The sequence below is a fragment of the Ursus arctos genome, unplaced genomic scaffold, assembly GCF_023065955.2.
Source record: "Ursus arctos isolate Adak ecotype North America unplaced genomic scaffold, UrsArc2.0 scaffold_10, whole genome shotgun sequence".
Classification (NCBI taxonomy): Eukaryota; Metazoa; Chordata; class Mammalia; order Carnivora; family Ursidae; genus Ursus; species Ursus arctos.
Genome location: NW_026622764.1, coordinates 75,816,713 through 75,832,283, shown reverse-complemented (window position 1 = coordinate 75,832,283; position 15,571 = coordinate 75,816,713). Strand labels below are relative to the sequence as shown.

Here is a 15,571-nt window from a genome sequence, read left to right as displayed (position 1 = left end):
TGATTTATTTATAACCTAAATGTGAAAAGTATTATCTCCATGTGTTTTAACATGTTGCAGATAGCTTTATTCACCTTTCTACATGTTAAAAGAACTGTATGATCTGTCATATCACAATTTAATGGAATTATACATGGGGTGAAAAATTGGTCTGTTGCAGTTCAGTGGGAGAAAAACTGCCACTGTTCAAAAACTACTTGCTTTCGGCGGCACATTTATACCATAAATCTTAAAAGCATGAAGGGGGAGTTTGATTTTAGGTTTCTATCTGTGATAAGTGAGAGTCTGTTACCTACAACATTTTCTGAATGTACTAGGATATACAGATTTATCAATGCCATGTGTCCTTCTGGGTCAAAGCAGAGGTTTATCTAAAATATGAAGCATATCCAGTTTGGGCTGACAGAGCGACGAAACCTTCTACTGATATGCCTTGTCCTTTGTTTTACTGAGTTTTATTATACTGTGTACTGTGAGGAAATTCAACTTATTAGGATTGTTAAAAAACGCTTTATTTGCAAATGAGTGTACAGTGAATTTAGGAAAGTAGAAAATATGGTATAAACACATTACTAACTTGTTCCTTTCCTTTTTCTTCAGGTCCTGAGGTTGAAATATAAATTTAACTGCTGTTAAACTATACATTGTCTGGTTTAAGCTACTTTCATCTTAATAATTACGCTACTTTTGAAGAACGTAAGTATATTTTAGGAAAACCATCTTTCCCTAACTCTAAAACTATAGATCTTGTTATGACTTGAAAATCTTGGAACATGATTACTGGACATAAATATATGAACTAAAGAATTTATAGTAAATATGGTCACCAGATACATTCTGAACAAATTAATTTATAAATCAGTGGATTAATTGGGAACAAAGAGAAAAAATCTTTATTTATTTATTTTAAAAAAATTTTTTTAGGTCATGGGGTGCTGCTGGAGCTGGCTCCTACCAGCTCTGAGAATCCATTGCGCACATGTTTTTCCACCTCTATTTCATGTACAGCAGCTTCAAATTGGCTTGGTAGAGTATTTACATTACTCATTGGCAAATGCTACAAATCAGGCTGTTCTTCCTGAGAGCAGATTGTTAAATATATTTATTAGCATACCACTGCTTATAGACAACTTTGAATTTATAAAAATTCCTCATGAATTTAGAACATCCTCAACTAACTGGCATTTCAGAATTAAAGTACATCAGGTACATGGCACATAGAAAGATCCTGAACTCAAGTCTTCCCATGGACACACAAAATCTACAGTTACACACCAATCACTTCCCTGTGAAAAAGACCTCAAGACTAGCTGAAGAGCTCCTGACAACAAAGGATAAAAGGGCCACATTGTGGTCTCCGTAAAAACCTCACCCCAGGACAAACCAATCGGGAGGGATCTCACAAATAAGCAGTGTAGCCCTGAGGAGTAACAGTCCTACTCTACGTCAGACACCCCAACCTTTGGCACCTACACTGCAGAGAAAAGCTCCCAAAACGTGTGGGTCCGAAAGCCAATGGGGGAAACAAAAACAGTGGGAAAAGAAATGTAGAAGAAAAGGCCCTAAAGAAAGTGGAAAAAAGGAAAAAAGAGACTGGAAAAACATAGAGGTAGTGATGCAGAGTTGGGAAGTGCCATCAACAGCTGTCTGAGAAGGCTGGGCATCATTCTTTTTCCCTGAGCTATATACATGCTGATAAAGAATGGAATTTTCACAATTAACTTACCTGTTGATTTCATAACAATGAATAAACACTGAAGTTCCAGCACACAGAGCTTAAATTATACTTTAGTTTTTATTTAAATGGCTGAGAGGTATTTCAGTCTTTTGACTAGTTGTAAAGGTAAAAAACCAACCAAACCAACGCAAAAAACAACCCAAACAAGTCACAAATTTATACACATACTCTCATTAACTGATAAATTTCTCTTGACATGTGGTAGTATCTACTTAATGCGTCTTCTATCCCTCTGGTCACCTGGTCTAGTGCTAGTTCCTTGAAAGCCCATTCATTGCACCTAACCACCCACCAGGGAACTGTGGGACTAACTCTTTCAGAAATTCTGTGACTATTTAAACCTTTTAAGAGAAACCTGGGTTTGAATTTCTACGATATTTAACCCTGAACCAAGTCCTTTATTAATCTCATCAAATTCCAGCTGTAAAAAGGGAAGACTCCTATCTGACTTTCTAAGGATAGGTGAAATAATATATGTGAAATACTCAGAGAAATGTTGGACATGTAGTGATGGCACTAAGGATGCAGGTAACTACCCTCCCTTTTCATCCTTACTCAAGCCCAGACTTGGTATCAAGAATCAGCTACTAAACTGCTTCAGCCACTCTCTTACGCTCAGCTCCCTGGGGCTGTTGAAGGCCTTCTTCAAGGGCTGCCTGAAGAAAATCATACAACAATTGCCCATAGTGACACGAGCAGAAATTAATGGTCTACACCTGTAACTGGGCCCTCAACCCTGCCAACACCCTGACGCTAGGCCAGAGAACTCTCTTTTTTATTTCACATGCTGGCTATTTCAATTTGTTTACATTCTCTACAAATCTACCCCACTGGCTTTCTATTTGTCCTCAGCAGATGACATGCCCCAACTTCTCAGAGAAAACAGAGGTCACTACTTAGGAAATTCTATAATTTTCTTGCTATCACTCTAGGAATGTAGCATTCTCCCCACCCCCAAACTCTTTTCTGTCCTAGTGAAAGGAGGAGTCCCTTTTCCTGTTGATGGCTGCCTGTGGTCTGAATTCTACCTATATTCCTCTATTTCTTCCTTCTCAGGGGACTTGCTCCTCTGGTGACTCCCATTCACTCCTGCACTGTCTTTCCCTCTTCACATCATCATATAAACATGTGGGGAAACCTTTCTTACATTCCCCTCCGCTATTGCCCCCCCTTCCTTTGCTATAGTCAACTTCCTTTAAAGAACTACCTGTATTTCTTTCTCTACTCACCCCTCACTCACTCCTCAACCCACTGCAATCTGCCTTCTGTTCCCAATGACCACATCTACCCTACATTCACCCTTTTCTTTCCTAAACTTGTTCTTACTTGTGTTCTCTAGCTCAGTGAACAGGTATCACATGCGTCATTGGCTCCACTCAGAAATCAGGCAGTAGCTTAGATTTCTCCTCATATACTCCTCATCCAGTCAGTCACCAATACTATTAAGTCCCTTCTCCTAAATAATCCCTTGGATTCCTCCACTTCCTTTCTGTTCCCACTGCCACCCCCTTGGTCTAATCATTACCCTTTCTTCTCTTTTAATGCAACAATCTCTAACAGATCTCCTTGCCTTTCTTTGATTTCCTTAGCCAATCTGCTGGATCTGATGATCACCTTACTCTCCTGCTTCAAGGCCTTCGTGGCTCTGTTCGCATGGCACAAAAGCCTTCACAACTGTGCCTATGTTGACCTTCCCACCTTCATCTCTCACATTTCTGGTTAAATCACAATGAACTTCTAGTTTCTGAATCTGCCATGTCTTCTCTTGCATTCAGACATATTATTTTATCTATTTAGTAATCACTGGGTTCGCATAACACTGGCTTGATAATTCTTGCCAATATTATGCAAATACGGGTTCTTTTCCTGAGAAATTAAAAACATGAACTATCTGAACAGAGCAGGAGTCTATCTACATTATGTCAGTTAAATAATCCTGTGGAGGGGTGCCTGGGTGGCATAGTGGTTAAGCGTCTGCCTTCGGCTCAGGGCGTGATCCCGGCGTTATGGGATCGAGCCCCACATCAGGCTCCTCCGCTGGGAGCCTGCTTCTTCCTCTCCCACTCCCCCTGCTTGCGTTCCCTCTCTCGCTGGCTGTCTCTATCTCTGTCAAATAAATAAATAAAATCTTAAAAAAAAAAATCCTGTGGAATGACAATAAACTTAAAATATTTCTGAAAACTTTTTCTAACTTAAATTCACTGTGTATTGGCAGTACCACACAATGGACCTATCTAGTATAGGATATTCTGTATACTGTCAGTCCATAATCAGAATTTTGGGCCAAAGAGTTAGATAAAAACATCGATATTTTTAAAGTAAAATTTGACCCAGAGATTTAAACAAAACTATTGTTTCATTGGACTGTAACACAGATTTTTAAATAATTGCTTTTTACTTAGTGTAAAGTTTACAGTTGCTAAGGAATGCTTTTGTTCCAGAAACTTCTAAGTTCTTTGGTGTGAAGAATTTAAATTTATAATTTAAGAATTTAAATAATGCAAGAAACAAAATCTGGAATACTGATTGGTTAAATTTGACATCAATACTTTTTCCTACTGATAAAAGAACGACAGAATGGAATAAGCATTGCTAAAAGAGTCACTTAAAATGGAGTTAGGAGGACACTGAAGAAGCAGGGCCTACACATATGTCCTGTCTCAATCCTCAGAAAAATGCTCAACTTGAATTGTTGCCAAATTGCAAACATCCTGGATGAACATCTGCTGCATGCAAGAGCTGACTTGAATGGACTTTCTGCCTAGCACTAATCTTAGCAACCAATCACGTACGGAATAGTGTTACTGTAACCCTGCCAGCACCAATCACAAAAAAACCCAACTTACATAATGTGCCTAAAATTCGTCCTTTGCCTTTAAAAATCCCAAGCTCCTTTATCTCTCTGAAGCACAATCTGGGTTGCTGCCTTAATTTCTGTCTTCTGAACTGCAATTCCCAAGATCCAAATAAATGCCTTTTTTTTTACAGCCTTGCCTTTTATTTGACACATTGTATATATTAATCATTGCTTTGTAACTTTGTATTTGTTGGTAAGTTTAATTACATTACTAGCATATTTCCAGGAGACTTTATAAGGCTAGGGATCCTTCATAAAACTGATACAACTTCTCAATTACTACTGAATTTTCAAATACAAAAATTGATAATGAAAGTGGAAACAACTTTGCCATCTGCAACAAAAAAAACAAGTGATATCTAGTTTTCTCTTCTAACTTAAAAGTCCTCTCTGAATTTTAAAGCAGTCAGTCCTTGGGGAAAAATATGAACACGGTATAATTTTATTTTAGTTTTGATTTTTTTCTTTAGAATTTGGATTAAGGAGCCTTCATGAAAAGAGACGGAGGAAACTCTAAGCTGAAGAAGTATCTTGACCAAGGGAGCTGGGGAAATGCAGAGAAAAAAGTCAGAGAAAAAGAATTCCCTAAGGAAAGAGATCTGAGAGTTGGGAAACAAACCTGCTAGAAACTCTAAAAATAATTTAAGTTGAAGAGAATTTGGCACATATTCTGAGTGCCTATTATTTGTTACATTGTGTGTATTTCAATATGTTATCTCATTTAATTCTCAGATCAATCTCAGACATTTCATGTGGGGGGATAGAATATTAACATAAATAAGAGTAGAAAGAACAGAATAAAGATTAAGAAGGGAGAAATTTGCATGAATTAGAGATCTGCTCTTTCCCTTTATTGGATTATTATAAAATTGTTATAATTGTTAATTTTTAAATTTACTTTTATATTTACTTATAACTCTCTAAAATGGTCAGGACAAGTATCACTTTATGAATTTTTACTGGGTGCCTGGGTGCCTCAATTGGTTAAGCATCTGCCTTGGGCTCAGGTCATGATCCAGGGGTTCTGGGATTGAGCCTGCATTGGGCTCCCTGCTCAGCAGAGAGCCTGCTTCTCCCTCTCCTGCTCCCCTTGCTTATGCTCTGTCAAATAAATAAAATCTTAAAAAAATTAATTTTTACAAAGAATAAAAAAAAAGGTACATGATTTGCCCAAGACCATACAGCCAAATAAATGCTAAATAGCATAACTAGGATTTACAGCTATTTGTACCCCAAGTCTAGTGCTTTTTCCCTTTTATATTGCTACCAACTTCTAAATTTTTGGTATTTAATTGTTAGTACTGGTACTTGCCTATTAAAGCGTAAAGTGGTTTTAAAGATAAAGAAGCTGAATTTTAGGAGCTGAAGTGAAGTGTAACTCCATGCTTAAAACTGTGATGTTAGTTGTTCTCTGCTGATAGCAATGCTATAAAAAAACAGCCTGTGAAATACGAAATTTGTTGCTGGTCTTACTATAACTGTTAAGAATATAAGTCTTTATATTACACAACAGGACCCAGGGGAAACTTCCTTTCTGGCCCTATGAGGAATAAATGCCCCCCCCCCCCCATGTAGAATCAGTAAGCTTCTAAATTAGGGATGCAGTGATGCAGTGAATTATGTAACTGATCATGTACCCCTCTTCATATTGTCTTTCAGAAAGCCCAGAGTTAAATTTATGGTTTATTCTCAGCAAATGCATAGAATCTCATGATTTGCATTTTGTGTACTAGCCTAATTACTGACACCTAAATTGACACTACCATTGTTTTTCTTTTCTTAATCCTTCACACGGCTTCTGATAAGCCACCTACTTATATTCCATTACAAGTGCCAATTTACAGCTGGACTCTTGTTTAGAATAAGAAATTATATATAAATCAACATTCAATATTCGCAAATCAATCAGCGTGATACATCACATCAACAGAAAAGACTCAGGAACCATATGATCCTCTCAATTGATGCCGAAAAAGCATTTGACAAAATACAGCATACTTTCCTGATTAAAACCCTTCAGAGTGTAGGAATAGAGGGTACATTTCTCAATCTCGTAAAAGCTATCTATGAAAAGCCTACTGCAAATATTATTCTCAATGGGGAAAAGCTGGAACCCTTTCCCTTAAGATCAGGAACTCGACAAGGATGCCCACTCTCGCCACTATTATTCAACATAGTACTAGAAGTCCTTGCAACAGCAATCAGATGACAAAAAGGGATCAAAGGTATTCAAATCGGCAAAGAAGAAGTCAAAATGTCTCTCTTCGCAGATGACATGATACTCTATATGGAAAACCCAAAAGAAGCCACTCCCAAACTATTACAAGTTATAGAGCAATTCAGTAACGTGGCGGGATACAAAATCAATGCTCAGAAATCAGTTGCATTTCTATACACGAATAACGAGACCGAAGAAAGAGAAATTAGGGAATGCATCCCATTTATAATAGCACCAAAAACCATACGTTACCTTGGAATTAACTTAACCAGAGACGTAAAGGATCTACATTCTAGAAACTATAAATCACTCTTGAAAGACATTGAGGAAGACATAAAAAGATGGAACGATATTCCATGCTCATGGATCGGAAGAATTAACATAGTTAAAATGTCCATGCTACCCAGAGCAATCTACACTTTCATTGCTATCCCGATCAAAATACCGAGGACATTTTTCAAAGAACTGGAACAAATAGCCCTTAAATTTGTATGGAAACAGAAAAGGCCCTGAATCTCCAAGGAACTGCTGAAAAGGAAAAACAAAGCTGGGGGCATCACAATGCCGGATTTCGAGCTGTACTACAAAGCTATGATCACAAAGACAGCATGGTACTGGCACAAAAACAGACACACAGACTAAAGAACAGAATAGAGAGCCCAGAAATGGATCTTCGGCTCTTTGGGCAACTAATATTTGATAAAGCAGGAAAAAACATCCGGTGGGAAAAAGACAGTCTCTTCAATAAATGGTGCTGGGAAAATTGGACAGCTACATGCAAAAGAATGAAACTTGACCACTCTCTCACACCATACACAAAGATAAACTCCAAATGCATGAAAGACCTTGATGTGAGACAGGAATCCATCAAAATTCTAGAGGAGAGCATAGGCAGCAACCTCTACGACATCGGCCAGAGCAACCTTTTTCATGATACATCCCCAAAGGCAAGAGAAACAAAAGATAAAATGAACTTGTGGGACTTCATCAAGATTAAAAGTTTCTGCACAGCCAAGGAAACAGTCAGAAAAACTAGGGGAAGCCCACGGAATGGGAGAATATATTTGCAAATGACACTACAGATAAAGGACTGGTATCCAAAATCTACAAAGAACTTCTCAAACTCAATACACGAGAAACAAACAAATCAAAAAATGGGCAGAAGATATGAACAGACACTTTTCCAATGAAGACATACAAATGGCTAACAGACACATGAAAAAATGTTCAAAATCATTAGCCATCAAGGAAATTCAAATCAAAACCACACTGAGATACCACCTTACGCCAGTTAGAATGGCAAAAATTGACAAGGCAAGAAACAATTGTTGGAGAGGATGTGGAGAAAGGGTGTCCCTCCTACATTGTTGGTGGGAATGCAAGTTGGTACAGCCACTCTGGAAAACAGTGTGGAGGTCCCTTAAAAAGTTAAAAATTGAGCTACCCTATGATCCAGCCATTGCACTACTGGGTGTTTACCCCAAAGATACAGACGTAGTAAAGAGAAGGGCCATATGCACCCCAATGTTCATAGCAGCAATGTCCACAATAGCTAAATCATGGAAGGAGCTGAGATGCCCTTCAACAGATGACTGGATTAAGAAGTTGTGGTCCATATATACAATGGAATATTACTCAGCTATCAGAAAGAACGAGTTCTCAACATTTGCTGCAACATGGACGGCACTGGAGGAGATAATGCTAAGTGAAATAAGTCAAGCAGAGAAAGACAACTATCATATGATTTCTCTCATCTATGGAACATAAGAACTAGGATGATGGGTAGGGGAAGAAAGGGATAAAGAAAGGGGGGGTAATCAGAAGGGGGAATGAAACACGAGAGACTATGGACTATGAGAAACAAACTGAGGACTTCAGAGGGGAGGGGGGTGGGGGAATGGGATAGACTGGTGATGGGTAGTAAGGAGGGCACATATTGCATGGTGCACTGGGTGTTATACGCAACTAATGAATCATCGAGCCTTACATCGGAAACCGGGGATGTACTGTATGGTGACTAACATAATATAATTAAAAAAATATTTAAAAAAAAAAGAAATTATATATAAATCAACATACTAAAACTTATACATTAATCAATACATTCATTATATATAATTATATATAATCACATAATAAATTAACATATATATGTATATATAAAATCATTAAGTACATATCAGCATTGTCATTTCAGAGATGAAGAAACGGACTGGACTGGAGACTCAGGTGTAACTGCTTGTTCATCAAATCCCACTTAGTAAATAGTGAAGTTCTGCACTTGTACCCAGGTCTGTCTAAACCTCAAATATGTGTTTTTCAAAATCAGTACTGCTTCTCTAAATGCAAAGCTAATATCTATAGGCAAATATTGTAAGCAGCTACCACAAAAGCTGTTATTTTGTGTCACCTTCCTTGCCTTTCCTTGAAACTAATAAGCTATATCTCCTAAAACAGTATCTATTATCAAACTTCTGTGGAATTTTAATTATTAATTTGGTTAGTATGTTGGTGAAAGTTTTTAGAAACATTATATTCACAGAGGCTATTTTCTGTTACTTTATGACTTATGCAAATTTTAAAAAATATTTTTTATTATATTATCTTAGTCACCATACAGTACATCCTTGGTTTTTGATGTAAAGTTCGATGATTCATTAGTTGCGTATAACACCAGTGCACAATGCAATACGTGCCCTCCTTACTACCCATCACGAGCCTATCCCATTCCCCCACTCCCCTCCGAAGCCCTCAGTTTGTTTCTCAGAATCCATAGTCTCTCATGCTTCACTCCCCCCTCTGACTACCCCCCTTTCTTCCCCTACTGATCTTCCTAGTTCTTATGTTCCATGGATGAGAGAAACCATATGATAATTGTCTTTCTCTGCTTGACTTATTTCACTTAGCATTATCTCCTCCACTGCTGTCCATGTAGCAGCAAATGTTGAGAACTCGTTCTTTCTGATAGCTGAGTAATATTCCATTGTATATATGGACCACAACTTCTTTTTTTTTTTTTATTAATAATGATTTTTTATTATATTATGTTAGTCACCATACAGTACATCCCCGGTTTTCGATGTAAGGCTCGATGATTCATTAGTTTGGACCACAACTTCTTAATCCAGTCATCTGTTGAAGGGCATCTCAGCTCCTTCCATGATTTAGCTATTGTGGACATTTCTGCTATGAACATTGGGGTGCATATGGCCCTTCTCTTCAGTACGTCTATATCTTTGGGTTAAATACCCAGTAGTGCAAGGGCTGGATCGTAGGGTAGCTCAATTTTTAACTTTTTAAGGGACCTCCACACTGTTTTCCAGAGTGGCTGTACCAACTTGCATTCCCACCAACAATGTAGGAGGGACACCCTTTCTCCACATCCTCTCCAACAATTGTTTCTTGCCTTGTCATTTTTTGCCATTCTAACTGGCGTAAGGTGGTATCTTAGTGTGGTTTTGATTTGAATTTCCCTGATGGCTAATGATTTTGAACATTTTTTCATGTGTCTGTTAGCCATTTGTATGTCTTCATTGGAAAAGTGTTTGTTCATATCTTCTGCCCATTTTATGATTTGTTTGTTTCTTGTTTTTTGAGTTTGAGAAGTTCTTTGTAGATCTTGGATACCAGTCCTTTATCTGTAGTGTCATTTGCAAATATATTCTCCCATTCCGTGGGCTGCCTCTTAGTTTTTTTGACTGCTTCCTTGGCTGTGCAGAAGCTTTTTGTTTTGATGAAGTCCCACAAGTTCATTTTATCTTTTGTTTCTCTTGCCTTTGGAGATGTGTCATGAAAAAGATTGCTGTGGCCAATGTCGTAGAGGTTGCTGCCTATGCTCTCCTCTAGGATTTTGATGGATTCCTGTCTCACATCAAGGTCTTTCATCCATTTAGAGTTTATCTTTGTGTATGGTGTGAGAGAGTGGTCAAGTTTCATTCTTTTGCATGTAGCTGTCCAATTTTCCCAGCACCATTTATTGAAGAGACTGTCTTTTTCCCACCGGATGTTTTTTCCTGCTTTATCAAAGATTAGTTGCCCAAAGAGCCGAGGGTCCGTTTCTGGGTTCTCTATTCTGTTCCATTGGTCTATGTGTCTGTTTTTGTGCCAGTACCATGCTGTCTTTGTGATCACAGCTTTGTAGTATAGCTCGAAATCCAGCATTGTGATGCCCCCAGCTTTGTTCTTCCTTTTCAACAATTCCTTGGTGATTCGGGGCCGTTTCTGGTTCCACACAAATTTAAGGGCTATTAGTTCCAGTTCTTTGAAAAATGTCATTGGTATTTTGATCGGGATAGCATTGAAAGTGTAGATTGCTCTGGGTAGAATGGACATTTTAACTATGTTAATTCTTCCGATCCATGAGCATGGAATATTTTTCCATCTTTTTGTGTCTTCTTCAATGTCTTTCAAGAGTGATTTATAGTTTCTAGAATATAGGTCCTTTACATCTCTGGTTAAGTTAATTCCAAGGTAACGTATGGTTTTTGGTGCTATTGTAATTGGGATGCATTCCCTAATTTCTCTTTCTTCGTTCTCGTTATTCGTGTACAGAAATGCAACTGATTTCTGAGCATTGATTTTGTATCCCGCCACGTTACTGTATTGCTCTATAACTCCTAATAGTTTGGGCGTGGATTCTATTGGGTTTTCCATACAGAGTATCATGTCATCTGCGAAGAGAGACAATTTGACTTCTTCAATGCCGATTTGGATACCTTTTATCTCTTTTTGTTGTCTGATTGCTGTTGCAAGGACTTCTAGTACTATGTTGAATAATAGTGGCGAGAGTGGGCATCCTTGTCGTGTTCCTGATCTTAAGGAAAAGGCTTCCAGCCTTTCCCATTGAGAATAATATTTGCAGTAGGCTTTTCATAGATGGTTTTTATGAGATTGAGGAATGTACCCTCTAGCCCTACACTCTGAAGGGTTTTAATCAGGAAAGGATGCTGTATTTTGTCAAATGCTTTTTCGGCATCAATTGAGAGGATCATATGGTTCCTGAGTCTTTTCTTGTTGATATGATGTATCACACTGATAGATTTGCAAATGTTGAACCACCCTTGCATCCCAGGGATGAATCCCATTTGGTCATGATGAATGATCCCTTTAATGTACTGTTGGATTCTATTAGACAGGATCTTGTTGAGGATTTTGGCGTCCATATTCATCAGGAAAATTGGTCTGTAATTCTCCTTTTTGATGGGGTCTTTGCCTGGTTTGGGGATCAAGGTAATACTGGACTCAGAGAATGAGTTTGGTAGCTTTCCTTCTGTTTCTATTTTTTGAAATAGCTTTAGGAGAATAGGTATTATTTCTTCTTTGAATGTTTGGTGGAATTCCCCAGGAAAACCATCTGGTCCTGGAGTTTTGTTTTTTGGAAGGTTGTTTATCACTGACTCAATCTCTTCATAATTAATTGGCCTGTTTAAAAAATCAATTTCTTCCTGTTTCAGTCTTGGTAGTTTATAGGTTTCCAGGAAGGCCTCCATCTCTTCCAGATTGCTTAATTTATTGGCATAAAGCTGTTGATAAAAGTTTCTAATAATCCTTCCAATTTCATTGGTGTTGGTGGTGACCTCTCCCTTTTCGTTCATAATTTTATTAATTTGGGTCCTTTCTCTATTCTTTTGGATAAGTCTTGCTAGTGGTCTATTTTATTTACTCTTTCAAAGAACCAGCTTCTAGTTCTGTTGATCTGCTCTACTGTGCTCCTGGTTTCTAATTCATTGATTTCTGCTCTAATCTTGATCAACTGTTTTCTCGTTCATGGATTAGGCCTGTTCCTCTGTGGCTGTTCCAGCTTCTTGAGGTGAGAATATAAAGACTGCATTTTAGATTTTTCTATTCTTTTGAGTGAGGCTTGGATGGCTATGTATTTCCCCCTTAGGACTGCCTTTGCAGTATCCCATAGGTTTTGGACTGTTGTGTTTTCATTCTTGTTGGTCTCCATCAATTGTTTAAATTGATTTTTGATTTCCTGGTTTATCGAGTCATTCCTGAGCAGGATGGTTCTTAGTCTCTAAGTGTTTGAGTTTCTTCCAAATTTTTCCTTGTGGTTGAGTTCCAATTTCAGAGTGTTGTGGTCTGAGAATATGCAGGGAATAATTTCAGTCTTTTGGTATCGGTTGAGACCTGTTTTGTGACCCAGAACATGGTCTATTCTTGAGAATGTTCCATGGGCATTAGAATAGAATGAGGATTCTTTGGTTCTGGGGTGCAGTGTTCTATGTATCTATGAGGCCCAACTCGTTGAGTATGGCATTCAAAGCTCTTGTTTCTTTGTCGATTATCTGCTTAGGTGCTCTATTTCTGATAGTGGAGTGTTGAAGTCCCCTACTATTCACGTATTTTTATCTATATGTCTTTTTATTGTGGTTAAGAGTTGGCTTGTGTATCTTGATGCTCCCCTGTTGGGGGCATATATATTTATAATTGTCATATCCACTTGTTGGATACATCCTTTAAGAATAATATAGTGCCCTTCTGTGTCTCTAACTATAGTCTTTAGTTTAAAATCCAATCTGTCTGGGGCACCTGGCTGGCACAGTGGTTAAGCGTCTGCCTTTGGCTCAGGGCGTGATCCCGGCGTTATGGGATCGAGCCCCACATCAGGCTCTTCCACTATGAGCCTGCTTCTTTCTCTCCCACTCCCCCCGCTTGTGTTCCCTCTCTCTCTGGCTGTCTCTATCTCTGTCGAATAAATAAATAAAATCTTTAAAAAAAAAAAATAAAATAAAATCCAATCTGTCTGATATGAGAATTGTTACCCCAGCTTTTTTTTGAGGTCCATTGGCATGAAAGATGGTATTCCATCGCTTTACTTTCAGTCTGGATGTATCTTTAGGTTCATAATGAGTCTCTTGTAGACAGCAAATGGATGGGTCATGTCTTTTTATCCAATCTGCAACCCTGTGGCATTATGGGAGCATTTACGTCGTTTACATTGAGACTGATTATTGAGAGATATGATTTTAATGATGCCATATTGCCTGTAAAGTCTTTGTTTCTATAGATTGTGACATTCTGTTCTGTATCATTCTTGGGGCCTTTTACTTTTATAGAACCCCCCTTAATATCTCCTGTAGGGTTGGTTTCGTGGTTATGAAATTGGTCAATGACTGGCGATTCTGGAAAGTCTTTATCTCTCCATTAATTCTGATTGACAGCCTTGCTGGATAAAGGATCCTTGACTGCATGTTTTTCTCTGAAAGAGCTTTAAAAATGTCCCCCCCAACCCTTTCTCTCATTCCAGGTCTGTGTAGACAGATCTGACGTAATTCTGATACCTTTTCCTTGGTGCGTGAGAAATTTCTTTGCCCTGGCCGCTTTCAATACTATATCCTTGGATATAAAATTTGCGAAATGCACTATGACGTGACGTGGCGTAGGTTTGTCGTGGTTGACCTTGGGAGCGGTCCTCTGTGCCTCTTGGACATGAAAGTTTGTTTCCTTTGGTAGATTAGGGAAGTTTTCAGTAACAATTTGTTCAAATATCTCTTCTAGACCTCTGTTTTTCTCCACCCCCTCGGGGATGTCGATGATTCTGACACTGGAACGTTTCATTGAGTCAGTAATCCCCCGTAACCTACATTCTTGAGAGTGGATTTTTTTGAGCCAAGTTTCTATTTTAGCTTTCTCTCTACTAACCCATCCTCCAGCTCACTGATTCGTCCTTCTGCCTCATTCACCCTGGCCGTCAGAGCCTCTAGTTTTGACTGCATTTGATTCACAGTATTTTAATTTCTGCCAGATTCACTCTCATTTCCGCCCTTAGAGATTCCATATTCTCGTTAATATTTTCATTAATATTTTTTTCAAGTCTACACATCATCTTGACCATTGTTACTCTGAATTCCATTTTTGATAATTTGGTTATATCCATATCCATTAGCTCTGTGGCAGAGGCCACAGACTCATTCTCTTTTCTTTGCTGCGGGGGATTTCTCCTTCTCGTCATTCTGATGAGGAGAGGCTGCAGGGTTGTCCAGAGCCCTAATTATTGGCCGGGACCCTGGCAGTGCGCACTTGTTTTACAGGGACGTAGGGATGTGGGCTTCTTGATTTTTCAGCCTGCCTTCTGGGGGAGAGGCCTGCCGTGCCGATACTCAGGCAACCCTGTTTGGGTAGTCTATGTGTCCCCTGGGAAGGGGGATGGGGGATGGGAACACTGTGAGCCAGTATTTCCAGGCTTTTGTTCTCTGGCGGCTTTCCCTGGATGTTTGCTGTGCCCTTCTGATAGTCAGAGCAGCAATAGCCTAATCTCAGCCTTTGTCTCAGAACAGAGGGATCGCAGACTCTTCTCCACTGGTGTTCTTTCCACTTTAATTCTGTTTCTGTTGGTGCTGCTCAACGCCGCAGCGTCCCTGGATGTGCGCCCCATAGCCGGTGTCCCAGCCCTGACTTCCAGGGCCGGCTCGTCTGTCCTTTGTGTTTCTAACACTGCCAGCCACCCCCGCGCGCTCCGGACGTCCGTCTCAGTGTGGTTCGCACACTCCGTAGCTCTGGTTTTCAGTCTGGTCCCCTGCGTTCCCTGGATCACGGTCTCAGTCCGCTCTCTCTCGGGTGCCAGTCCGTGAGTCTGCCCGCTCCCCCGTGCAGGTGGCTACCGCTTCCCGGCGCCCGAATGCGGCGGTTCCCTCCCCCTTCCGTTTATCTTCTGATATCTGTGCGCGGATTCACAGCTCCCCGCTTCGTACCTCAATACTCAGCGCGGGAGATGTTCATTTGTAGAGATCCAGATGTATCTTCCTGCATCTCA

At 39.3% G+C, this 15,571-nt stretch overlaps 1 protein-coding gene across 1 annotated transcript in view; it reads right to left on the bottom strand.

Annotated features, from left to right (window-relative positions):
• MICU2 (mitochondrial calcium uptake 2) overlaps positions 1-15,571 on the bottom strand; it is a 187,159-nt gene that overhangs the window by 14,174 nt on the left and 157,414 nt on the right. The gene's annotated exons all lie outside the window — the stretch shown is intronic.